General features: G+C 33.3%; 1 pseudogene; it reads left to right on the top strand.

Moving 5' to 3' along the window:
- The first annotated feature begins 7,635 nt into the window (after nucleotides 1–7,635).
- Nucleotides 7,636–9,331, top strand: LOC150036655 (exopolygalacturonase-like; annotated as a pseudogene).
- The last annotated feature ends 17,573 nt before the right edge of the window (nucleotides 9,332–26,904 follow it).

The raw sequence follows: 26,904 nt of genomic DNA, 5'->3' as shown, positions 1-26,904 counted from the left end.
AAAACATAGTAAATTCTCATGCATAATTTCAGAAAATAGTTTTATCTGAAATATAAACTTTTGTAGCATAAATAATTTCCAAGCGTAATGTATATAAAATTGTTTTAAACATAAAACTGTAAAATCATTTCTCAAATCAAAGTACTGTATATCGGGTAAAATAATCCCAACACCAACTACTAGTCCAGAGAGAACCCATTTTGCTCAATCTCTTACTTTATTCACCTGTGGCCACATTAGGTACTACTGCTCAGATACCTTCTCCTTCTACTTCAGTATCGAGCTACTAGGATACCTTCTCCAACGTACTTCAGTATCCCATTGGCTTGGTACCTTCTCAAATGTACTTTAGTACCAATAGATACCTTCTCCTTATACTTCAGTATCTAGTTGGGTGGATGCCTTCTCTTTGTACTTTGGCATCGCATTTTACCAAAACTATTTATAAACAACATTTCTCTTTAAAGCATGTATAGTATAACATATATACAACATGGCTTTAAAGATGGTAACGCATGCTGGATAAAATCAATACATATACATATGTAAATAGTTTTTCAACAATATACATGCGTTCACAACACAATTCAGATCTTGCTTGGAAACCACTTTATAAAACTAGTAGACATGAGAATTATTTTCGCAAACATGCTTTCTATAAAACGTTTGTAATCAAAACAGTTTAAAAACGTTTTAGTTCGAAAACATTTTAGCCACTCACCTTGATTTCTTAGGAACTTTTCACTCTAGTAGCTCCTCGGGTCCCTTTGTCACCCCTAGAATCCAGATTCAACTTACAACTTAGATTACTCATAGTTCCGTACCTTATTTGGAAATACTTCCTTCTACAAACTTATTCTAGAATCTTACCTTAAACTTTCAGCTAGAATTTCTTCGTGCTTTGGCCGGAATCTCAAAATCTTCAAGACTGGCCTAGACTAATCTGATAGTCTGACCCTTCTGCCTTCTTCTCAACCTCCAGCCCAGTTCCCTTGAGCCTTTTCCTCCGGCAGCCCTACTCATATGGCTTTAGAATCACTCTAAACGCACGAAAAGATTGGAAGATCTCCTCATCCAAAGTTGACATATTCCTCTGAACCCTCACTGCCCTCTACTTTCTCTACGAAATTTATGATTTTTGTGTGATTTGAAAATGAAATCCAAACTCCCTATTTATAGGCATTCAAATTGCTCGTGGGATTGACAGCACCTACTTGGCTGCATGGCCAAATGTTTACTCCTCCTTTTATCAACGTAAGCTGACTTCACCTTGGTTCAATGTGTTCTTCCCAAATGCATCCAACACAATTTCTTAGGGTTTAAGAATTTCTCTTTTTCAAATCCCCATTCCTTCTTCACCATTCCACACTAACTTTCTCATCAACCTACTCAACTTATTTATACAAATTTAAATAGGGACACACAATTAAGTGGAAAATGAAGACAATTTAAATAAGAAAACACACTTAAGTGTAAAATTGGATTCGAGGTTCACATAAAATCAAATGAATTGAAGAAGTCGTAGAAGTGAATAAGGACATCAAAATGGAAGGCCAGAGCAGTTGCTAAGGTCAAGGATAAAGTCTCTAGGTTGACAACAGGTTTGAAGGAAGGGGTCAAACCATTTGCAGAATGTGTCTTCTTCAATCTTTCTTCAAAAACATGTGTTCGGGATTGAAGAAGATGTCAGTTGGTATCACTTAGCTATAGTAGGAGTACGTGATTGTCCTTTATGTCTGGAGGATAGTTTCACGTAGCTTGCTCATATCTCGGGGCAAGAATAGATGAGGTATTGTTATCTTTTATTGTTTCCTATTTTGTTACTTTGTTGATTTTACAGGTTTTATGTTGAACCTTGGAGTTTGTCAAGAAGATCAGAGATAACAGATGTAGAGGGTGTTGAGTCTTGGAGTTTACCAAGATGATGAGTTTCATTGTAGTGAGAGTCAAGATCGTCGTTTTGTTTCCAAGTAGGAGAATGTAAGGAATTGTGGAGCCCAAAACTCCTTCACCTTTTTTTTTTCATCAGTAAGTATGGTGGTAACTAGTAATTAAAAACAGGCGGTGGTAACCATTGCAATCTTCATCATAGTAAAATCTGCAGTTGTAGAAGACTGGACCTCCTCCCAAGTTTGAGGTGAGCAAGTATATTTTTTGGTGACGGTTTTTTTCCTACTCTGTATTATTTAGTAATTTTATGATTGTTAACCCTTTTTACTCTAACTAATGGAAGTGAGAATTTTAGATATAATTTAGTTTCCGTATTTTATTTATATCTAAATTTAAATGCCCAAAAGGCATTTTGAAATTTGAATCATTGGAATACGCATTTAATTCATTAGGAAAGAAAACATGACATATTAGACGTATTTAAATAATAACACATACAATTAAAGTATGAGCTATGTATGTAGATTAATAATTTATCACATTGGGTTATTTTATTAGATTGGGTCTATTATGTGATCTAATTAATTAAGGACCTAGATTCCTAATTGAGTATGGAGTTAGTGGGTAGAAACTTATTCCTAATTAATTAGAGTTTAATAGGAGCCCTAATTAAACTACTATATAAAGAGACATTCGGCCTTTGATCCTCAAAATACCAAAATAATTCACACTCAGTCTTTCTTGAATCCCATTTAGATAGAGATCCTACTAAGGGCATTCAATGTTTTAGTTAAAGAAGACAATAATCATCTTAAAGTTATCATCAATTTCAATGGAATCTGGTATGTTATTTATTCTTGGCAATTTAGCATGAGAAGACGGCTGAGAGTTCTTCACCTCTTTCATCCATTCCGAGTGACGACCGGAGCTTTCGACCGAAGTTAGATCTCGAGAGAGTCAGCTCTTCCACCCATCCATGGCACCAACGGCAGCCTAGACGCATATCCGCTGGAAGAAAATCTTTGCTTCCAACCGGTCATTTCTTTTCCTTTCTTTTCTCATATTGTATTGTGTAACATTTTGGAATTAAGAAATCATTACAATCTGTTTTCAATGCATTTCTCTATTCCTTCAACTCCATCTCCATCTTCTTGCTTAGCATGTTTACTTTCATTGCAACACTTAGTGATTTTGCTTGGGTATTACATACTTAGTCATGTGGATTAGGGATATGAAGCATGTAGCAAACTACTGTGAGGTATGCGTTGCACGAGTATGTGAGTAATCTTATTTGCTTAGTGTGAGCTCCTGCAATGCCTGTCTATAGGCTAACGCATTGCTTGTCTATGAGTGAAGTCAGCAACAATCAATTGCCCAGGAGGGTAAGTGGTTGGACGCATTAAGCAAGGTATGCATTGTTCACTAGGGATAGTAACAATCTTAGGTCAGCGAAGATTATGTGGTTGTCTTGTATTATGTATGCTTCATTCGTCCATTAGGGATACTCGGGAGGGTAGTTTAAGGACAAGATCTAGGCTTGAGAAGGTCAGGTCAGAATTTAGGCTTGGGAGAGTCCTATTAGAACAGATAACACAAGAGATAGGCGCTTAGGAATGAGCACTATTTGTTATTAACGCATCGCATGCATCCTAGAGATACGATACGATTGAATGCGGTCACCTTGCTTTCATGCATTCTGCATCGTTGCATAGGACAAGAGTAGAGACTTAGTTATAAGCTCTATGGACACTTTGCGTTCAACACATGCGTCCTAGAATTAGGAGCACCGCATTTCTATTGGAAAATGACTTGCCGTGTATGGTTGTAGCATGATTGCATGGATTGCGTTGACTAAGATTGCCCTTGCGATCACTCTTAAGTTTTGGAATGAAAACATCTCCGTATTTTATCTATTTTCCCACACATTTATTTCATGTCAAGGTTTGTCGCATCTCTACCTTTCATGCATATTCTCATTGTGTTGTCTATTAGATAGAAGTAGGAGTAGGATTAACGTAGTAACATCCCCTCCATTCTTTTATTTAAATCGCTACATGTACATCACCACAAACATATAGCTACAAATCTCTGTGTTTGACCTCAGATTACTCGAGAAACTTGCGTTCATGTTATACTTGGCGTGAACGCAAGAAAACTTGTGGCAGGACGCATGGTCATCGCATACACTTGTTAACACATTTTTCATTCCAACGCATGACTATCAATACATATCTTAGGAACATGCATCGCATACCACGTCCAAGGGAAGTTGGTTGTCGAGTAAAATTGACATCCAATTTCCCATCATCAATGGTCCACTTTAATGTGGAGGTTCTGTGTTTTGTTTTTGGAGGATCGAAAAAAATGAAAATTGATGTTAAAATGTGGACAAGATTTAAGAGTTTAAAAAGGGAGGGAGGATGGTGAAATCCAAATTCAATTTGGGCCACTGGATGTTGGTAAAATGAAATCAATGGTGGAGAGTTAAAAGTAGATGTAAAAATAATAATTTCTTTTTAAAAGCAAAGGTATATCCAATAGAAAGTGAATGATGATAATTTTTTTATTCTTTTCTCTTTTTTTTTTTACCCAACTAGCCGCTAAACACAAATATAAAATAATATAATAATATATCTTCTTAACACTCATTTTCTTTTGAAGTTCAACAAAAACTCCAAAACCCACCATGTGTCACTTCTCAGTTTAATGGTCAAAAAGCCAACACAAAATAATGATAAGAAGATACTTTTTTTTTTTTTTGTCACAATCATGAAATTTAAGAAAATGGATAATTAATAAATTTCAAGGGTACTAGAAAAACAATAAAAATGTCTAGTAAACACTACTACATAACTAAGAGTCATCGACAGTAACAAATGGACTTAACAACCTTGATTAAAATAGAGACCATACGTATAAAATAAAATATCTTTTAAGATAATTTGATATGAAATATAAATTTATATAATTTTAAATTTTTATCTTTCTCTTTTAATTTTAATAAATTTCTTACCACTAGTTCTAAAACTTTAATTAAATAACAAATAATTTCAAGGGTACTAGCAAAACAATAAAAATGTCTAATAAGCACTACGGCATAATTAAGAGTCATTGACAATAATAAATGGATTTAACAACATTGATTAAAATAGAGATCATACGTATAAAATAAAATATCTTTTAAGATAATTTGATAAGAAATATAATTTTAAATAATTTTAAATTTTGATCTTTCTTTTTTAATTTGAATAAATTTCTTACCACTAGTTCTAAAACTTTAATTAAATAACAAATAATTACAATTCCATTGTTATATTTAGTTTTTTAATGATTTTTTTTCCCTAAAATTATGCATGTTTACAATGTGTAACAACCCAGATTTGTACGCATACAGGAAATTAAATGTCAAATATTAAGCCGAACGAAATTTTATTTAAAGGGGTGGAAATTTAGAAGGGAAAAAATAGGAAATTTATTCATTATCCAAAAATAATGAATAAGGGAACAGAACCAGGGAGGATTAATTAGAAGTTGGACGCTAGCTAATTCAAGAGACAACTGGTAGTAGATAACTTTTTGTTTGGGCACTGCTCATTGGAAGAATTGGAGGTGAATTAATTGCCCATATACTCTTAAAATTTGAAAGAGTTAAAAAGAGGAAATGGAATCCACAAGCAGTGAAGGCAACCACGCGTGAAAACTAGCAAGATTGGAGAGAAAATTGAAGAGAGCGAGAGTGGAGAGAGCGAGATTGGAGAGAAAATTGGAGAGAGTGAGAGTAAAGAGAGCGAGATTCTCAGCGAGAAAATGGGAGAAAGCGGGAGCGGGAGCGAGATCGAATGCGGGACGCGGGAGTGGGAGCGGGGGCAAGAGCGAGAGCAGGAGTGGGACCAGCGAGAGCGATAGTCGTGAGAGCCAAACCAGCGAGAAAGCTAGAGAGAGCGAGATTATGAGAACAAATAGAGCGAGATTTGGACAGAAGCGTGGATTATGCGTTGAATTTGGCCACAATCTTATAGATTATACATGGAAAAACACTAAAATTGAATACAAACAAAGAATGATGATGTAAGGGCAAACATTAGCCAAGATTAGGTGTCTTATTGAGAGGAATCCTTAAACCCTAAGTAATTTTAAAGAAGCCACCTGTACGATGATTTGTCACACTGAGAAGAGCTGAAAACTACTATAAATAGGACCCTTTGCCGAAGATTTAACCCATTCTCAAACAAATCTCAGTAACAAAGAATCGTGTGAAAGAGTAAGTGTGAGTGAGGAAGTTCTGTGAGGCTAAAAGAGAAAAGCTCGGGTAAGGTGCTGCCCAAATTTCCTTCTAGTTTAAAAAGGGAAAGCTCTACTGATCAAATCATAAAGAATAATAAGGAATAATTAGATCACAGTCAAGGTAAGTAGTTTATCTCACCCTCTCTTTAAGTGTTCTATAGTAGTGTATCTTTATTATGTTGCATGATTATGTTAATTGTTATATTGAATTACATGTTTAGAACACGTTTCTCTACAAGGGACCCCATGCATTATGTTTGTTTACGATTACGTTAAAATCAAGTTTTAATTAGGTGTAAGTTATGTTTCCAATCTAATCTTACGTTTATGTTAATGGTTGATGTTGGATGTGACTCTGGCCCTACTGACTGCATGACCCGCTAATCATCAGATGGGTTAGTTTCCGCTTAAGTCCTCATCTTCCTATCAGGGCGGAGAAATTTATGTTTCCAGGGCTGGTAGGGCATGTATGGTTGCACCCCTCCAGGCCTAATCTTACGATATGTTTATGCTAGGGACTAGCAGGGTATGTATGGTTGCACCCCTCTAGTCCAATATTACATTTATGCTAATGGTTGATGTTGGATGCGACTCTGGCTCTACTGACTGCATGACCCGCTAATCATCAGACGGGTTAGTTTTCGCTTAGGTCCTCATCTTCCTATCAGGGCAGAGAGATTTATGTTGGAAGCATAACCGACCACCACATGTTATTATACGTTTTCGGTCCCGATCATATGTTTTCATGACATGTTGCTTGTGATTGTGCATTTGGTCACTACCCTACGTGAGAACTACTTACTGGGTATATTATATACTCATCCTATATTTTTATAGACTTTGTAGGTAAGAACACAACGTAGATGGCAGAATTGGACGTCGCTCAAATGGCCAACCATCAAACTCACTATTATAAGCACATGCATTTTGTACCACCATGCTAATATTTTATGGATCCTGGTGTTTTGATAAATAAACTTTTTATATAGTTTTTCTATCTAATTAATAAAATTTAGATATGTTCTTTGAAATTTTCACCAGAACTCATCTCATGATAGAAAAGTCTAAGTATGCATGTCGTAGCCGTCGGATCATAATGTGTAAGGATCCGATCGTGACACAATGGGCCACTTATTTTTATTTACTTTTTCACCCACAAAACTATTTTATCCAAGATAGACATTTGTGGGATAACATTTGATCAGGTTGTGTGAAAGGTATGGCATGTTTTTAGACATAAATAGTTTATCATAGTTTGACAAGTAGTATACTTAGTTATACTTATTTGGAGTAAAGGAGAAAACTAATTATAGGAGAAATTGAGTGGTGCTGGATTTCTCTATTTCAATATAAATACTTTGAATTGTAATTGAAACATACACAAACATTTTCTTCCAAAACAAAACTATACAAGAGATTGGGAAGAAATGAAAAAATATAGACGTAGAGAAGAAGAACAAGATGCGTACAATATTGAACTTTGTGGCTCTATCATTCATATTGTTTTCTTTATCTAGAGGGCAATCTCAATCTAGTGATGGTGTTTTCGATGTGACAAAGTATGGTGCTGTACCTAATGCTGAAATATCTTGGGTAAATTATCATTTTTTATTATCATCAATTGAGAGAAAAAATTAAATAGACTCTAAAAAATGCATGGAAGAAAGCTTGTGCATCAACAGTCCAAAGTAAAGTCATTATTCCAAAAGAAACTTACAAGTTAAGTGCAGTTCAGTTGGTGGGTCCTTGCAAAAGCCCCATCGAAATTCAACTTCAAGGAACATTGCAGGCACCACCGGATCTAACAGGAGACGGATGGATTAGTTCCAGATATATCGATTACTTAACGTTAACAGGTGGTGGTGTTTTAGATGGGCAAGGAAAAGTCGCGTGAGAGAAAAATGATTGCCATAAAAACCCAAAGTGTGATCGTATTCCCATGGTAAGCACAATTTAATCTCGTAACAAAAATGTTTAGTACTGTTGGCCCATAAATTATTTATTGTTACAATTTTAACTGTCAAACTAACATTTACATTTACTCTTTTTTAACTAAATATATATAAGTATGATAATTTATTTTATTTAAAAAAATGCAGAGTTTGAAGTTAAGGTTTATAAAAAATTCGACAGTAAGTGATATAACGTCTAAAGATAGCAAGAACTTTACTGTCAATGTATTGGGTTGTAAGAACCTCACCTTCCAACATTTCACCATAAATGCACCAAGAGATAGTATTAATTCTGTAAATATATATAAGTACGATAATTTATTTTATTTAAAAAAATGCAGAGTTTGAAGTTAAGGTTTATAAAAAATTCGACAGTAAGTGATATAACGTCTAAAGATAGCAAGAACTTTACTGTCAATGTATTGGGTTGTAAGAACCTCACCTTCCAACATTTCACCATAAATGCACCAGGAGATAGTATTAATTCTGATGGAATTCACATTGGTCGATCTCTTAGGATTAATGTCCTTAATACAAACATTGGTACTGGAGATGATTGTATCTCACTTGGGGATGGAAGTAAGCAAGTAACAATTACTAATGTGACATGTGGGCCTGGACATAGTATAAGTGTAAGAAGCCTAGGAAAATACAATGTTGAAAAACCTGTGGAGGGAATCATAGTTAAGAATTGTACATTGATGAATACATCGAATGGCATTAGAATCAAAACATGGCCAGCTTCTCCTGCTGCTGGAACCGCTTCTGATATGCACTATGAAGATATAATTATGGTCAATGTCAGCAATCCAATTCTCATAGATCAGGAATACTGTCCACACAACCTATGTAATAAATAGGTACGAAAGATATTAAACTTCTTTTTAATTTAATTTTTAATACTTAAATTAAGTGACAAGATCATGTCCTATGTTCTTGCCTTTCAGAGTCCATCAAAAGTCAAGATTAGTAAGGTTAGTTTTAAGAATATCAGAGGTACTTCAGGTAATGCACTCGTGGTCAAACTTCTTTGTAGTTCCGAGTTTCCATGTGAAGATATAGAGCTAGCTGACATTGACCTCACATATAGCGGAAGGGAAGGCCCAATTACATCTCAATGTTTAAATGTGAAGCCCATCATTTCTGGAAAACAAAATCCTTTGATTTGTTCTACTCTTTCTCCTAATGCTTCTCTATTAGCTTAAGCTATTTTTTAGAGATGACTATTTGATGAAAAAAAAAATTATAATTAATTTTTGATATTCTAAAGCAACTAGTTTAAATTATTTTTGTAATTGCATAAAACTTTAGCACCCAAATTCTAATAGAATTAATTTGTGGTGACCAAATAATTTTTTCTTTATTGTTTTAGAAGAACAAAGAAATGTATCCTTAGGACTAAATAATATATTATTTTGAGTAATTGATTAATCCACAAATGTCTTCTTTATGAACATTTTTTTTCTGTATTACGTGAATGCATGATGCTACATCTTGTGTATTGTCCATTGTACTTTTATCTATCTTAATGCATACACATTCAGTTTTTCTCTATTTATTAAAAAATGCATTGCTTTATTAATAGTTCTTTATTTAGTAAGCTAAGTTAAAATATCTTTAGAATCATATGTGGCTCGAGAGAAATTTGATTTGTGATGGATCATAAAATTACTATTCAATAATTAAAGAGAATCAAAGATAGTTATGACATAAGTTGTTAACATAAGTTGTTACTATAGAGCTAAAAGAATTCTTGGGGATAAAATGCATTTAACGGTGCATAAGAGTACAACTCTTGATCTATAGTACAATGATCTTGATTTAATGAATGTATATTAATTGCATAATGAGTCTAAAAAATTTGTAGAAGTAAAGGTAACAATATTAAGATCATAAGATCCCATTGCTGGATTTTAAGGACTCTATAAGACATTTTGTTGGAAGAGAAATAAAATAAAAGTTGAAAATCTCAAATTAATATTTAATATGTTGTGTTTATGAAAACGGAATGAAATTCTATATAAGTTAAAAATATTTATAGTTTTAGTTATATGCATTATCCCATTACCCATATTATTAAAAATAAAAGGTTATTTATGTAATATGAATAATATTTGAATCGTTGGGGTTGATGCCCTAAATCTCATGGTTTTATAGTTTGTAAACTGTATTTGTACGAACATATTATTTATCTAATAAAATAAGTGTTAATTTATTTGACATTTAGTTACATTAAACCAAAACCAAAAAACCAAGATCCAAGATTATTAGGTGAAGCTTAAACATGTATGTAAAGACATACAAGTGGATCATGTTTAAGTAATAAACTGAACGGTCTGTAGTAGATGGATAAGATTAGGTACCTTATTCTTATGACACTACAGATACAAACCGTTTTATAATTGTTCTAATCATTGTAAAGTGTTACAAATGATCTGCTCCTGACCAATCATGTGGAGATATGCGAGCGAGGGTATTCTATACAAAGAGTTTGTATAAGACCAATCCACGAAATGAATAGTCTCTCCTTAGAACACCATTGCTACAAGAGACTTTCATTTCACCGGAATGACCATAGGTGACTTGACTTTAATCCGAAGTGAGTTGTGAACTCCTACCTATGAGAGCGGTAATTTGATTTACATAAGTGAGAGTTGCCAGATTTTTTGACTCAATATGCTTACCACTTTGGGGATTAGTTTGATTGGGGAGCTGGAAACACAACTACATAAGAAGAAATTCACTCCTTCCCAAAGTAAGTAGATAAATTGCTTCTTTAACGGATCATTATGAGTCTTGAACAATGTGGTGTCACACCCTCTCCTAGCCCGAGTGGGATTTAATTATAGTTAGACTATGACTAATTGTTCATTAAAGAGATCAGTCGTACTTACGAAGTTGGGTGTAACTACAGTGGTAAAATAGTAAATTTGACTCAGCTGTACTTACGAGCAATTTTTGAAGGACCAATGCGTTGTTTATTGGTTATATCCAATTAATAGAATAAACTTGCAAAATATGGAAGTAACATAATCATTAAGCACTCTAATTATATTAATTTGAGTAACAAGCATACTAAAACACATAATTTCAATAAAAAGGTTTCAACTTGAATACATTTGTAGATTTCCACTTAATCCTTGCAAATTCCACGATTGACATTCAAATTCTTCAGTAGACTACCAAGAGAATATTCTCTACTTATCCTAGACTTGAATTGATTGGTGGAACTCTTGTTGATAGGGAATTTATGTGGCTTTGGAAAGGGTTTGACAGGAAAAGAAGTTGAGCAGAATTTTCCCAAAAATTCAGCATCCATCTCATGAATCTTAGCACGTTTAAAGTATTTAATCAACTTCATCATGCACGCACTTCATCATTTTATCAAAGTAGCCTAGGTGTTTATTTAGGAAGAAATTCACCACGAAATCCAAAAAATGGATAAATCTACTAAAACCCAAAGATCATCTTCAATTTTAAGTTATATTTAACTTATAATTACATTAAACATAATTTCAAATTCAATTTCTGAAATTGAGTTTTAAAATTGAAATTTGATTTGATTTTAAATAATTAATTAATTAAATAATAATAATTTAATATCAAATATTAAATTAATAAAACACGTAATTCAAATATGAATCCTATTCATGTAATAAATATTTAAATCATCATTCAAATATATTGAACTCTCCAAATACATTTGATTTCAATAAATTTAAACATTAATTATATTAAATATAATTATCCAAACCCTAAAATTGAATTTGAACATTTCAAATCCACTCAATATTCTAACCCAAGATTTAATCTTTTACGAGCTAGTAGAGGGATCTTATGGACCTACAGATTAGGAGCTCCAACGATTTGAGATTTAATTGGCTAAACTCTTTAAACAGAATTAATCAATATTCATTAACTACCGGGACATACCACTATAGCTCAATAGTTGCACCCTCCTAACTGTAAATATATTTTTGTCCACTTGATTTAACCATAATCAGTAAGTCGATCCTTCACTGGTCATTTGAATTTACAGCTAGGTCAAAATTACCGTTTTAGCCTTACAAATACATCTTGCTCCTTAAGTCTCTACTGATCCTCTATTGAACAATTGGTTTATAGTCCAACTAATAAACCATATCCCTCTTTGTCATGAGAGGGAGGGGCTCTTTTGTTCAAGATCGACAATCAATACTTAAGAGAACAACCTATCTACTAACCCTAAGATGGGTATGAGTGAATTTCATCTTGTAGAACTATGTCCTCAGCAATCTATCTAGTTTTATCCCAAAACGGGAGGCTTATTGAGGGGTGGCATTGAACCATTCTCACCTATGCAAATCAAAGGATAATCCCGAATAAACAAGAATTTATAGTTAGCTCAAGATTAAGATCGAGTTACCTTAAGTCATCAATTTGAAATTGTCAGTTTTAACAGTAAACTATTGTTATAAAGAAAAGTGACTATTTCGTTGTTTGGTATGCAAACATCTTTTGCATAGGATGCCTCTACTCACATGTCTCCACATGAATGATTTTTAGATCACATTATTTGTATCAATATACAAAGTGGGCCGCATCCATTGTGTCCCTAGGACGAGGTACCCAATCTCATCCATATACTTATAGATCTTTGTGGCCATATACTAAAACTTGATCCACTTTTATGTCTCTACGTAAAGTTAAAGTATTCATACCAGCCATGGGTTTGTTTATAGGATTTTATAACAGAATGCAATTTCAATAACACTTTTATTGAATGAAGTCTCGATAATACTTTTATTGCAAAAATAGAATATGTTTAGTAAATATGAACTACAATTTTTAGGATATTCGCAACCAAAGGACAAAGAAATATATCTATAGTGCAAAGAGTGTAGTTGTCTGTCTTTAATGGAGTGACTGACAGTTAATAAAGGTTGATTAATTTAACTAAAGAGTTTAATTAATTAATCTCGTATCATTGGAGCTTCAATTTATAGGTCCATAAGGTCCCCTTTGTTAGCTTAATAAAGATTAATGATAATCAAATTAATTTTAGATTAATTTGAATTATTCAAATTAATTAAAGGGATTTAATTATATAAGATACAATTAATATGATGTATAAGATATGTATAATAAAAAGTTTTAATGAGAGGAATAAATATTTAATATAATTCAAATATTGATTATATATATGTGATTCTTATATAAACTATAGGGTAAAATTAATATGAATATAATTCATATTAATACTATAGGTTATATGAGAGAATATAAACTATAGGTTATATTATATGTGATATAATATATGTTAGAATACAAAAACATGCAGCGGAAGAAAACAGAATCATTAATCATTCTAATTCCTTAATTTTGACATCAAAATAAATATGTTCATAGGGTATTAAGAATGTTTCAAGACATACCTTTGAAGAATTCCTCCAAATCCAAGCTACTCTTCATGTGATTTCAGCTCTAAATCTTCAGTGAACCACCAAGAGATTTTCTCTACTATTCTCAGCCTTGAATTTGAGTGGAACTAAAAAATGAAGTGAATTTGTGAAGGGAATAGAATGGGTTTCAAGTGAAGCAGTGTTAGGTCTTTAAAGGATGTATATTCTCTATGTTAATTCAGCCAAAATTGTGTTGATTATGTGCTTCAAATACTAATTTTTTAGATAAAACAGTCCTCAAGGCATTTAGAAGTCATTAAGAGAAGATTATGTAACCAAGAAATCAACAAATGAAGAGAATCGAGTAAACACCAAAATTCCATTGAGTACCATCAAATTTCATCGAGTATTTAGTAGAATACTATAAAGTACAATTGGGTAAAGTTGTTGAGTAGTCACATCCCGCCCTGAGCCTACCTCTTGAGCCCAAGGGGAGGCGTGAGGACGGCAGATACCACCCTTTTGTGATTACTACTGCCCATCTCTATCTTACTACACTTAGTAAACTTTAAGCCTAAAGATGTAATCAACAACTGTTTGACTAAGCTCATTTTATTACAAACAGTATAACGTTTATACAACTCTCAGACTTAACTACAAAGTTTACATCAACAACTCTAAAACAGAAAGTGTGATTGGAGCTGTGGCAGACCTTGACCTTAGCAGCACCTTGGAACTCCTCACCTTTTACTACCTGGAAAGAAAAACATGAAAGAAAATAATGAGCTTCAAGAAGCTCAGTGGGTGGTAAGCAACTTCTAAAGTCTATTTCAACTAATAAACTAACAAACATATCACAACTACGAGGCTAGTACATTCAAACCTCAGCCTCGAATGAGTCTGTTCACAACTCTATCTACACGAACGGTAGATAGTTAAACTGATACTATTCATAATGAGTCTGTTCTCAAACTCTACCTACACATATGGTAGATAGTTAAACTGATACTAGTCATAAATGCTTACTCTCTTGTGTTTCTTATATTTCCTATGTGCACATAGATCCACGCTTATGGGCTCAAAAGCTAGGCTTCCCAGCCCTCTTACCATCCCATACGAGTTTCCTCTCACAGGCTCAGGAACTAGACCTCTTGGTCCCCTGACCATCCTGTGAGGTTTTGCTCCAGGCTCAGGAACTAGGTCTATTGAACCCCTGACCATCCCATTCACATATTCTCATTCTCATGCTAATTACTCATTCATAATATAAGCATACATATACTCTATAATATATGCTTAAGACTTAAAGAAAATTACCACTCGCCTTGGTAAGGTAGGAACCTTTCTCTCTAGAAGTTCTTTGGTTTCCTTGGGATCCTTTTTGAACCCTAAATTCCAGATTCAACTTTAAGCTCAGATTACTCATAGTTCTAAACCTTATTTCGAGATACTTTCTTCTACAAACATGCTCTAAAATGTATCAGAATCCTCAAATCATCAAGTCCGACCTAAACTTACCCGAGAGCTCAATCATTCTGTATTTTCCTCATTCTCCAGTCTGATTCCTTGAAGCTTCTTCTTCCACAACCCTACCTTGAAAACTAGACTCTTAGATATTTCAAGTGGCTTTGGAATCACTCAAAACGCATAAGTAATCTGGGAGAACTTCTCATCCTAAGTTGATGCTACTTCCAGACCTCACTATCTGACAGCATCTCCTATTAGAAATGCATGGTTTTCCTCCGAATCTACTCTCAAACACTCTTCCTACTGTTCTTTGAAGAGAATTTTTGTTATGAACTAAAGAGTCACCTTGTGGTGGTATTTATAGGCCAAATGAACCGATCCTTCTCATTTCCTAAGGCTTCCAATGCAAGATACCTCTTACTTTAGCAACTTTTGGAGTGTTTTCACCAAGCTTTACCACCACCTACTTCCTTGCCATTCACTTACTTCCATGCCACTCACATACTTGCATGAAGTTTGAGTTGTCTTCCTCATGCATAAAACTTCTTTGCATGAAACTCTATTCGTCCACCTCCTACTAACTCAAGTTCAACCTTCTCTCGGTTCAGCCACTTATCTGGGTGAATTCATCAACCTTGCGTAACGCAAGTCTTAGCACTGCATAAACACTTGGCCCATCGTCTAGTCCATCGTGTAGCTCTTGCACTCATCGCATAGCTCTATCGTTTAGCTAAATCTCTCACTGACGCTTATCACCCAACCCTCTGGCTATCGCTCATCATCTAGCCCTCTCATTGTTGCCAATCATGTAGCGACTGCGCCCATTGCACAAGACCTGCGTCCCATCGTATAGCTCCACCATTTAGTAATCTCTCACTGTTAACGATATTGCTATCATGTATCTCTCACTGTTAATGATCTCGCTGTCACTCATCGTCTAGTGCATAACCTATCGCATAGCTTCTACGCCTACCGTGAAGCTCTCGTTGTCACCCATCGTGTAGCGCTAACGCCTATCGTCTAACGCATCACGCCCATCGTCTAGCACGTCCGCTCATTGTGTAGCGCCATCATCTAGCATGTGTGTCTATCATGCAACACCCATCGTCTTAGCGCTTCGACTATCGTGTAGCGTTCACACTTATCGTGTAACGCCCATGCTTATCGTTTATCGTCTAGTGCTATGCATCACTACGCATCGTTTAGCGTCGCACGTAGCTAGATGATCGTCTAACGCATCACTTAGCACCGCATGTACCTACACGATCGTCCATACAGTGCCTTGCGCTCACTGTCTATCCCTCTTGCTCTCGCTCATGCAGTCTCTTATCATCCCAATGCATGAGCAACCTTTGGGAAGCGCCTCTTGCCAAGCTTCGGCCAACATGCGTCCCTTGTCATGCCAACGTTTGGGCAAACATCATAAACTCAACGCATGGTTGTCCTTTGACTTTAGGGCTTAATTTCTTTTAACCTCTACAAACTTAGCTTCATCTCATATGTTAATGTTTGCTAACACCAAACACATGGTATCTTTTTTGACTTCACACTTAGCCAAATTTTCAAGTTAAGGCTCAACTCAAAGCTACTCAAGGAAAATCTATTCCAATACTTAGAAATTTTCCTTCTCTTCAACATAGGAATTAACATACACTTAGTTAATTTCCTTAATTACCTATTTAAATAGAGAAATTGAGATCTGGGTTTCACATGAGTAATCAACCATCAAGGAAATTGTTATCGAGCTATCAAGTAAGGTCATCGAGTATTGACCGTCGAGCATCGAGTATTGCATCACCGAGTGTCGAGGAGCGAGTATTAAACAGAAAACTCGATGCGTTTGTTCTTTTTTCTGGATTTTGACGGGATTCATCCCACGCATACGCCTCGCGTAACCAAGCGTCAACGATGCGTCTCAATGCTATTCCTGCAACTATAAATAGATTTCTTTCATTTTTGCTAAGGGGAGGAAGATAGTTTTCTTTCATTTTCTTGCTGAAGGGAAGAAGCACAATTCTATGGAGGCTGGAATTTCTCTCTGTATCAATTAATCTCCATGGTAATTTTGTTTCCTACCTAGATTAGATTTTGATTTCTTTTTTTATTTGTAATCAATAACTTGTAATTTTTCATGAATTTGTCTATGAATTTTTGAAGTAATTCAATCTTGTTTCTATTTCAAGGGTTCTTGTAAATTCTTTTGAGTTTTCAACTTTCTTTATTATTAGCAATCTGAATTTGAGCATTTTTTAATCTGATTTTAATTCTTGAAGCATGTTGAATGATCTATATCTTGAGCATGTTTAGCCTAGATACTTGGTTTTGTCACAATCATTGTTGTATATGTTGCTTTTAATGTGTTCGATGGAATGTCTAGCCAAGATCTACAAGAGGCAACAGTAATTGTGTGTTTGGTGGCTATTCCTAGGATGCACTAATTACTAAATTTGGAGCAAACTTGGTTAATTGAGTAAGTTATCTTAACAATTAATCAATGCAATTGAATCCAGGAACCTAATATGCATGTTTTCTATTCTATATGGCCGCTATCGAACCCAATGGAAGTAGGAGCATGTAGGTTGATTAGGGTTTGGCCTATCCAACCTTAATCAATGTTTAGAATGCTCACTTGACTAGGTTATTGCTAGTTGTCGGCCTATGTAGAGGCTAGCTTGTTAGAGTTGAAAGAGTAGTTGCGAGTGTAATCCGATTGTGAATTAAATTTGTAGAATTCAATGATAAGAATTGCAATGAATGTCTAACTTGGATTAGAAGCAAGATTGTTCTAAACTTGGTTACAACTCTCCTTTATCTTTTGATTTTTAGCATTTTTTTTTGTTTTGATAAAAAAAAAAAAACCCCATTTTATAGCTTCGATAGTTAAGCTTGGTTAAAGAAAATATTATATAACATTTCCCTGTAGATCGACCTCTTACTTTCATTTTAACTATGAGTTAGTTAGGTTGTTGTTTGAGTTTTATAAATATTGTTTGTTTCGGGTTAGGTAGAACTAACAACACCTACTTAGCTTCGAACAAAATCCAAGCTGCTCTTCACGTGATTTCAGCTCCAAATCTTCAGTAAACCATCAAGAGATCTTTGCTACTATTCTAAGCCTGAATTTGAGCGGTGGAAATAAAAAATGAAGTGAATTTATGAAGGGAGTAGAATGGATTTAAAGTGAAGGAGTAGAACTCAACATAAACTTTTTCCAGTTCTTCCTCCATTCTATGTAAATTGAAGAGTTTTATGTAACCATTACATGCATCTACTAAACTTTTCAGTAGAAGCACTCAAGAATTGGAATTAGGTGTTTCATTAAGAACAATCCTCCAAAATAAGCAAAAATGTGGATATTTCCACTATCTCAATTTAATTCCAAAATTAAATTGAATTAATTTTCAATTTTCATTTTAATTAATTCAAAATTAATTAAACTAAAAAAAATATATTAATTTCTAAAATTGAATAATAAAATAAAATCAATTTCGTTTTAATTAATTAAACAAATTTAATTAATTCAATAAAAATTTAATATCAAATATTAAATTAATCAAACACCTAATTTTAAACATGAATCATATTCATGTAATTAATATTTAAATCAATATTTAAATATTATAAACTCTCCAATTTCGTTTAATTTCGATAAATTAAACGTTAATTAATTATATCAAATATAATTATACAAACCCTAATTTGAATTTGAACTATTCAAATTCAAACCTAAGTTCAATTTGAACATTTCATATTGAAATTCAATTTGAACACTTCAAATTGATATCATTCTAAATTCATTCAATTTATTAATTCAAGGTATTCATGTTTTACGAGCAAGTAGAGAGACCTTATGGACCTACAAATCATGAGCTCCAACGATTTGAGATTAATTGGCTAAAACTTTTTAGACCGAATTAATCAACATTCGTTAACTATCGAGTCAAGCTATTATAGCTCGATAGTTGCGCTTTCCATATTATAGATATATTTGTGTCCACTTGATTTAACCTAAGTCAACCCTTTACAGATTGTTCATAATAATGGCTGGGTCAAATGTTGTTTTACCCCCGAAATTACGTCTTGCTTCTTATGTTCCACTGATCCTCTAATGAACAATTGGTTTGTGATCCAATCATTAAACTAGATCCCTCTTGATCCAATGAGAGGGTGGGGCCCCTTGTTCAAGACCCGGATTCAAAACTTAAAAGAACAACCTTTCTCTTATCCCTCAATTGGGTAGGCATGAATTCTGTCTTGAACCCTATGTCCTCAGCTATTTACCCGATCTTACCCCTGAAATTGGAGGCTTATTGAGCCTACGCTGTTGAGCAGCCCTCACCTATGAAAATCTAAGGATAATCCCGAATAAACAGGAGTTCATAGTTAGCTTAAGATTAAGATCGAGTTACCTAGGTCATCTAAGTGAAATAGTCAGTCTTAAATAGTAAACAACGTTATAAAGTAAGAGTGACTTATTTCTTGGTCCAATCTTATGCAAACTCATTTAGACTATTTACTCGAATCTGATCCACTCTTATGTCTCCACATAAAGTTCAAGTACTCATATAATAGTCATGAATCTTTTATTTTATTGGATTTATTTCTAAAACGAAATAAGCAATTCATATATTCAATATAACTTTATTGAATCAAACTTAAATAACAATTTTATTTATTTATAGAATGAGTTTATTGTTTACAAACCATGAGTTTTAAGACATAAAACACAACAATATAAATTATAGGTTATAGGTTATATATGATATAATCTATGGTTTAATATTAATATGTATTATATGGTTAATACATATTTATTAAAACTCATTTTTTGAATTTTGAAAATTAAATCCCATGGGAGTTATTTTAAAGTAGGGAGAAAGTTATTTTAACTCCTTCAACCCCCCTAATATACGTGATGCATAGAGAAAAAAAAAAAGAGTGTACGTGAAAATTGTTTTATAGAGAATCTTCATCTCTTTCATCTCTCTACAATTTTTCTCTCAAGAAAAAAATTCCTTCACCAAAATTAAACAGAAGCCCACACTACTCTATGTGATTCTCACCTTGAGAATAACGAGGAAATATTGTGGTGATGTCGTTGTTACGTTGTTATTGTGTTTGTGTTGTTGTGAACGGGTGAAGAAGAGACGATCAGTTCGTGATCTTGTTGTGGAGAGGAATCGTGAAGAAGTGTTCTTCAAGGGTATGTGTTTCTCGATCTGTTCCCCTCTCTATATTTTCACAATAGAAGCATGCTAAGAATTTTTTTTATCCTGTAGTTTCGTTGCCTTTGAATTTTAAGTTCTGTAAAAAAATTTCAAGACATAAGGCATTCAATTGCTTCCACTTCGAGGAATTCCAATCCCTAAAATTAGTATCAAAGCCAGGTTTTGTCTCTGATTTTTGTTTCTTACTTGAGTTCAAAGTTTTGGTGGGATTTAAGTTCTGCATTGTGAATTTATGATAGTTTTGCACATAGATGTTTCAAAACTTTGCATAGTTTACTGCTTTGTTTCAATTTGATTTGTAAGGTCTCGGTGTTTATGGACATTTAATTTCATATCATCAAATCTTTAAGTTCATGTTGCTTGTGGTAAAGTGCTTACCAAGATCTAGGCTTCAATTTGGAAAATTTTGGAGCAAGAACAAAGCAAAATGGATGAAGGATTGAAAAAGAGGAAGCATTCATTCCTAGAACGTAACGCACAACGTATCAACATTGTGCATTACGCCGTAAGGCAGAATGCTCAGTGTAGTTGCATTGTGAAGCATAGCTGGGTTACGACAACTCAAAATCCAACATAATGTCATTGCCACAGAGCGTCTTTAGGCTCTGAACTCATTCGCTCACATGCTTTTGTAGTTCCAGAACGTGGGTTCAAGTCTTCCTCAGTGGTAGTTGAAGGAAGTTTTTTTTTTATTATTTCAGTTAATTTGTAATATTAATTATTTTCTTTTCTTTTTGAATTAATTAAATTAATATAAATGTTACATTAATTTATTATTGTTTTAGGATGGCAATTTTTGGTATGTTGCTTTTATTATTATGTTCATGTGATGCATGATTTATTTATTTATATAGCATATTGTATGCCATATAGTATAAAAAACCCACCATAAGATAAACATTTTTTCTTGCATCATTTTTATATATGTATTATATTATAAAGTTTCATGATTTAATTAAGCATACTCATTCATCATATTACATATAATTGTTATATTATCTGATTGCATGCATATATAATATGTCCATGCATCATATATTATAATTGTTATAATATATAGTTCAGATGAATGGATATGTATGTTTTCATTACTTTATAATATAATTGTTATGTTATATAATGAAAATGGAGATGCATGAAACATGATATTACCTTAGAAAAATATAATTGTTATATTTTGATGTAGATCATTAGATGCATGAATAGATTTTATTTATTTCATTAACCTTTATAAGTAATATAAGCTAGCAAAATTAGAATTAAAATTTATAATCCAAAGTTGCTTGCAAAAATCGGTTAAATTAATTTTAAATTGTTTAAAATTGATTACACCTAGACCTATGTTAATAATTTTTCTAATTATATTAGAAATAAATTTAATCTTTTAATTTCCTTTTAATAGGATTAAAATGAATTAAATTTATAATATTATTATCTATAAAAGACCTTTGTCTAAGGAAGATTATGTCTAGGCTGAGGTATTTAAGCTGACGAAAATAGAATAACCTTACTTGGGAACCAACCTAGAAGGTGAATTAGACAAATATGTTATAAACATGTAATAAATAATTATGTTTATTAAAGTCTTTAATAATAATAAATAAAAATCATTATTGTTAAACTATCCAATACAGGGCAAATTTAAAAATCACTTAGTTAAATTTTTCAGCCAGATTTTTCTAAGTTAATAAACCCTAGGTTAAAAACACTCAGTGGGAGAAAAATAATATATATGATATGTCAATTTCTTTTCACATCTCTCTCTAAATAGTTCACACCGTAAGATTTATGCTCGGTCTCGAGACAACGTTGCTTGTGTCCCCCTATGGATGATGTTTCCATAGGTCAATATCTAGGTGAATAGAAAGAGTGTTTATATCAAGTGACAGAGGGACGTGTGACAACACATCCCAAGTCTCTTTCATTGGTTTGTTGTATAGTTTCATGCTTGGCCTCAAGCCAACTTTACTTGTATCCCCCTACGGATGGTATTTGCATGAAATTATACACAAACTCCAAAGTGGATAGGACTTCTTTAGTTTTTGTCCAAATTGATTTTTTCCTATATTGGGCTCATTGGGATGAAACTATAGAGTCTAAAATGAAGGGTTACACTTATAAGAAATTATTAAGTAAGTTAATAATTTATGGACACAATAATGGCGACTAATCGTTATAGGGATAAGAGTTATTCTAGTGTAATGGTTGGTTAAGATTGTTTCAATTCATTGAAAGGATAACTGATCACCCTGCGGTAGCTTTTATCCTTTGAAGTAGTTAGTCTTAAATAGTAAACAAAATTATAAAGTAATTGTGACTTATTTCTTGGTTCAATCTTATACAAACTCTTTATACAGGACACTCCCAATTAACCCAGCCGTTATTACGAACAACCTGTGAATGGTCGACTTACGGATTATGGTAAAATCAAGTTGACACAAATATATCTACAGTGAGAAGGGTGCAAATATCGAGCTATAGTGGTGTGATTTGATAGTTACGAATACTGATTAATTTGGTCTAAAGAGTTTTAGCCATTTAATCTTAAATCATTGGAGCTCATACTCTGTAGGTCCACAAGGTCACTCTACTAGCTCATAAAACATGACACCTTGAATTAATAAATTGAGTGAATTTGGAATCATATCAATTTGAAGTGTTCAAATTGAATTTCAAATTGAAATTAGGGTTTGAATTTGAATAAGTTCAAATTCAAATTAGGCTTTGTATAATTATATTTGATATAATTAAACGTTTAATTTATCGAAATTAAACAAAATTGGAGAGTTTATAATATTTAGATATTGATTTAAATTTTAATTACATGAATAGGATTCATGTTTAAAACTAGGTGCGTGATTAATTTAATATTTTGATATTAAACTGTTATTTAATTAATTAAATATATTAAATTAATTAAAAATCAAATTAATTTTCAATTTCAATTCAATTTGAAAAATTAAATTTTGATGTTATAAACTTAATTAATTATGAATTAATTAAATCAAATTTTTGTTAATTTTTGAATTAATTAAAATTTGAATTTAAAAATTAAAAAAAAAATTGGCAATTGCATTTGAGTGGGATCGTCTCACATTTTCATCAAATTGAGGTGTTCCTCCCATATTCACACACAAATCCCATTTTCATACATGCAATTGAAGTGGCCTTGAAATGTCTCCTTCAGTGCCTGCAGGAAAAGGGTGGATAAAACACTTCAATTTCTAAGGATCAAAAAGAGGAAAGTTGGAAGAACTAGAGGAAAAAAGTTCCAGCTAAGTTCTTCTCCTTCACTTAAGTACCTATCCCTTTCCCTTCGCAAATTCAGCTCAATTGTGAGTTCCACCACTCAAATTCAAGGCTAAGAATAGTCGAGAAGATCTCTTAGTGGTTCACTGTTGAATTGGAGCTGTAATCACGAGAATAGTAGCTTGGAATAGGGAGAATTCATCAAAGGTATATTGTTGAGAAACCATCTTCTTAAATTTCTGTTTAAGCATACTTTTAGAACTTAAATTAAATGTAATTAGAGTGCTTATTGATTCTGTTTGCTTCCGTTGCATGTTATGTTATCCTAACATTGTCCTTGTTGAAGAATTGACTGAAAATTCAATCAACATAAGTCAATTATGTGACTAGGGTCATTCAGTAAATTTCTCTAAAGACAAATGCCTTATGATCCATGACAAAAATATGATCATCATGACAGATATGTGCTCATCTGACAACTGTTATCTCTAGACTCCTAATGTTTGTTCAGATGTCTGTCACACAGCTCAAAATGGATCTTCAAAAATAAATCCAATAAACATGGAACTGTTACTTTCAATAAGGCTTGGCTTGTTGCTCAAGAATACATTCATGTGGAAGTGTTGATTTTGATGAAACCTTTGCCCCTATGGCTCGGTTGGAGGCTATTCGTCTACTTCTTGTAGTATTCCATCTGCTCAAATTTAAATTATACCAGATGGATGTTAAAAGCACCTTTCTGAATGGTGTGCTAAATGAAAAGGTTTATGTTGAACAACCGAAAGGGTTTACAGACCTATTATGTCCTTAACATATGTACAAACTTCGAAAAGCTTTGTATGGTTAAAGCAAGCCTCAAGGGCTATGTATGGGAGATTAACATAATTCTTGCTATAGAAAGGATAGATTTTATAATCAACTAGATATATGTTGATGATATTGTAATTAAAGGATCACGATAGTCTCTTATAAATCAATTTGTTGATCAGATGAAAGCTAAATTCGAAATGAGCATGGTGAGGGAGCTAATAAATTTTCTTGGTCTTCAAGTCAAACAACTCCATTATGGGATATTTATATCGCAAAGTATCCCAAAATTGTTCTTTAAAAGTTTGGCCTTGAAAAAACTATTCCCAAACTCACTCTAGCCCCAACTCATGCAAAACTTACCAAAGACCCGATGCTGAAAATGTTGATGAAAGCTTATACAAAAGCACGATTGGAAGTTTTCTTTATTCGATAGTCAGTCGTCTAGAGATTACTTATACTATACACATTTGTGTTAGATATTAATCTAATTCGAAGACAAGTCATCTGACAAGTGTTAAACGGGTTCTAAAATACATCAGTGGGACAATGGACTATGGCCTTCTTTATTTCTTCTGATTCTAATGGAGTTCTCGTAGGATTTGCGAAGCTAATTGGGCTGGAAGATTAGAAGATAGAAAAAGCACCTCCAGGGAATGTTTCTTCCTAGGAAACAATCTCATATCTTGGTTCAGCAAGAAGCATAACTGTGTTTCCTTGTCAACTATTAAAGTTTAATAAATAGCTCTTGATAGTATTTGTACAAAAATCCTACAGATGAAATAGATGCTTCAAGAGTATGACGTTGCTTAAGATGTCATGACCTTGTTTTGTGACAACATGAGTGCTATCCACATTTTCAAAAATCATGTTTAAAATAGCAGGCTAAGCACATTGATATCAGACACCACTTCATCGGAGAACTTGTCGAGTCTAAGGTTATATCTTTTGAACATGTAAGTACTAAAAAACAAATTGTGGACATCTTTACCAAATTATTGGATGTTTCTTAGTTTGAATTCTACATGCTGCTCTTAGGGTGTGCCAAATTGATTTATAGAAATTAATTGCTCTTTTGGTAAGTGGAGAGATTTGGGTCAAAGTTCAAATTTACCAACCTATAGTTAATTCTCACCATATTTCATTTTATGTGGTTTACTCTTTAAATTTGATTTTTTTTCCCTCTTCACTAGTCGTTTAATCCTCAAATGGTTGTGGTGTTGGTTTTTGTCGTATTTCTTTGATCATGTTGAGTTCAACTGTCTACCTATATTTTTTTCTCCAACACTACTTTTCCTCATGGTCAATACTGTTGGGCATGCTTCTTTATATTTGTTGAATTCAGCCCAGATGATGAAAACTTGTATGGCCTGTCTTTGCTGATCCAAACGTGAGCTCAGTTCTTTTGCCCCAAAATTACTTTTGTTTGGTAGAAAACTTGGCTATTAAGCGCCCACGATTTTTCAACTGATGCTTTACACGTGGTTTGAACCACTGCTCTTTGTCTGATGAAAATGAAAGAAAAAATGTTTTCTAATGGGTGATTAATACAACATTAATTTTCTTTCTCTCTCTTTTGCTCTCTGGTTCTCTCATTCTCTGCCTTCTAAATTCCTTACACTTTCTTCTAACCCTAATGTCTTCTTGTTTGATCTGTGCGACTGCATTGAGTAAAAATGGAAGAATCGTGCAATCGTGTAGACGATGGAAGAAGAAAATGGAGAACGACCATGCAATCGTGTAGACAATGGAAGAAGAAAATGAAGAACAACTATTCAATCGTAGACGATGAGAAGAAAGGGAAGGAGATGCATAACGATATACGTGGTTTGGCTTATTAAAGCCTACGTCCACGGGAAGGAGAGAGTTTTATTAAGAGCAAGTCACAGATTCTTCCTTTTACAGATTTTCAAGTTCTTCTTGAAGCTATATATGTTGTTGTATCTACAAAATTTGTAAATGATGAATATTTATACTAATTTCTGATACAAGCAGTTATAATAATTAACTGTAAAAGTTAAAGAAATGTGAAATAGTTCTTGAATGTTGAATGTTTGAGTTTATATTCTTCAAATAATCGAAGTGATACTCATACTTCTGGAAAAAGAATGGAAATACTGAAGCAAAGGGTTAATAAAAAACGACATGTCAGTCCGAATGTTTTGCTGGCTAAGGTAGACATTCTCAATGCTTCCGTTGAAGATTCCTCGTTGTCATTCACATGCTTCCTCCCTACTTTAAAAAACGACATGCTTCCGTTGTCATTCACCTTTTTTCTATGGTTTTGTGGGATGGCTTTATTGTGAAGAATGCTAACAATGATGAGACTAAGCCTCTAGTAAGCTCTACTGATGTCTGGAATTTGTTGAGTACCTTTGTTGCTAAATAGGGTGCAACAGTTCCCTCTATCCTTCACTCTTCTGATTTTTAATATGATATTCCTCTTTCTTGTAGTGTTTGGCCTGAATCTGTTAGTGATTTTGTTGTTCCTCCCGATACGACTAACCCTGTAATGTTATTGATACTAATGCTATTGCTCCTGATACTGATAATGTTATTTTTGGTTCTTCTCATGTTGTCTCTTTGGTTGATGCCGAAAAGGTCTCTAATGGTTTTTAAGATGTTACTTGCGTTCTTCTTATAAAA

This window comes from Benincasa hispida, chromosome 4 (genome assembly GCF_027475165.1).
Source record: "Benincasa hispida cultivar pf3 chromosome 4, pf3_genome.v1.1, whole genome shotgun sequence".
NCBI lineage: Eukaryota > Viridiplantae > Streptophyta > Magnoliopsida > Cucurbitales > Cucurbitaceae > Benincasa > Benincasa hispida.
This window is presented reverse-complemented; position numbering and strand designations above follow the sequence as displayed.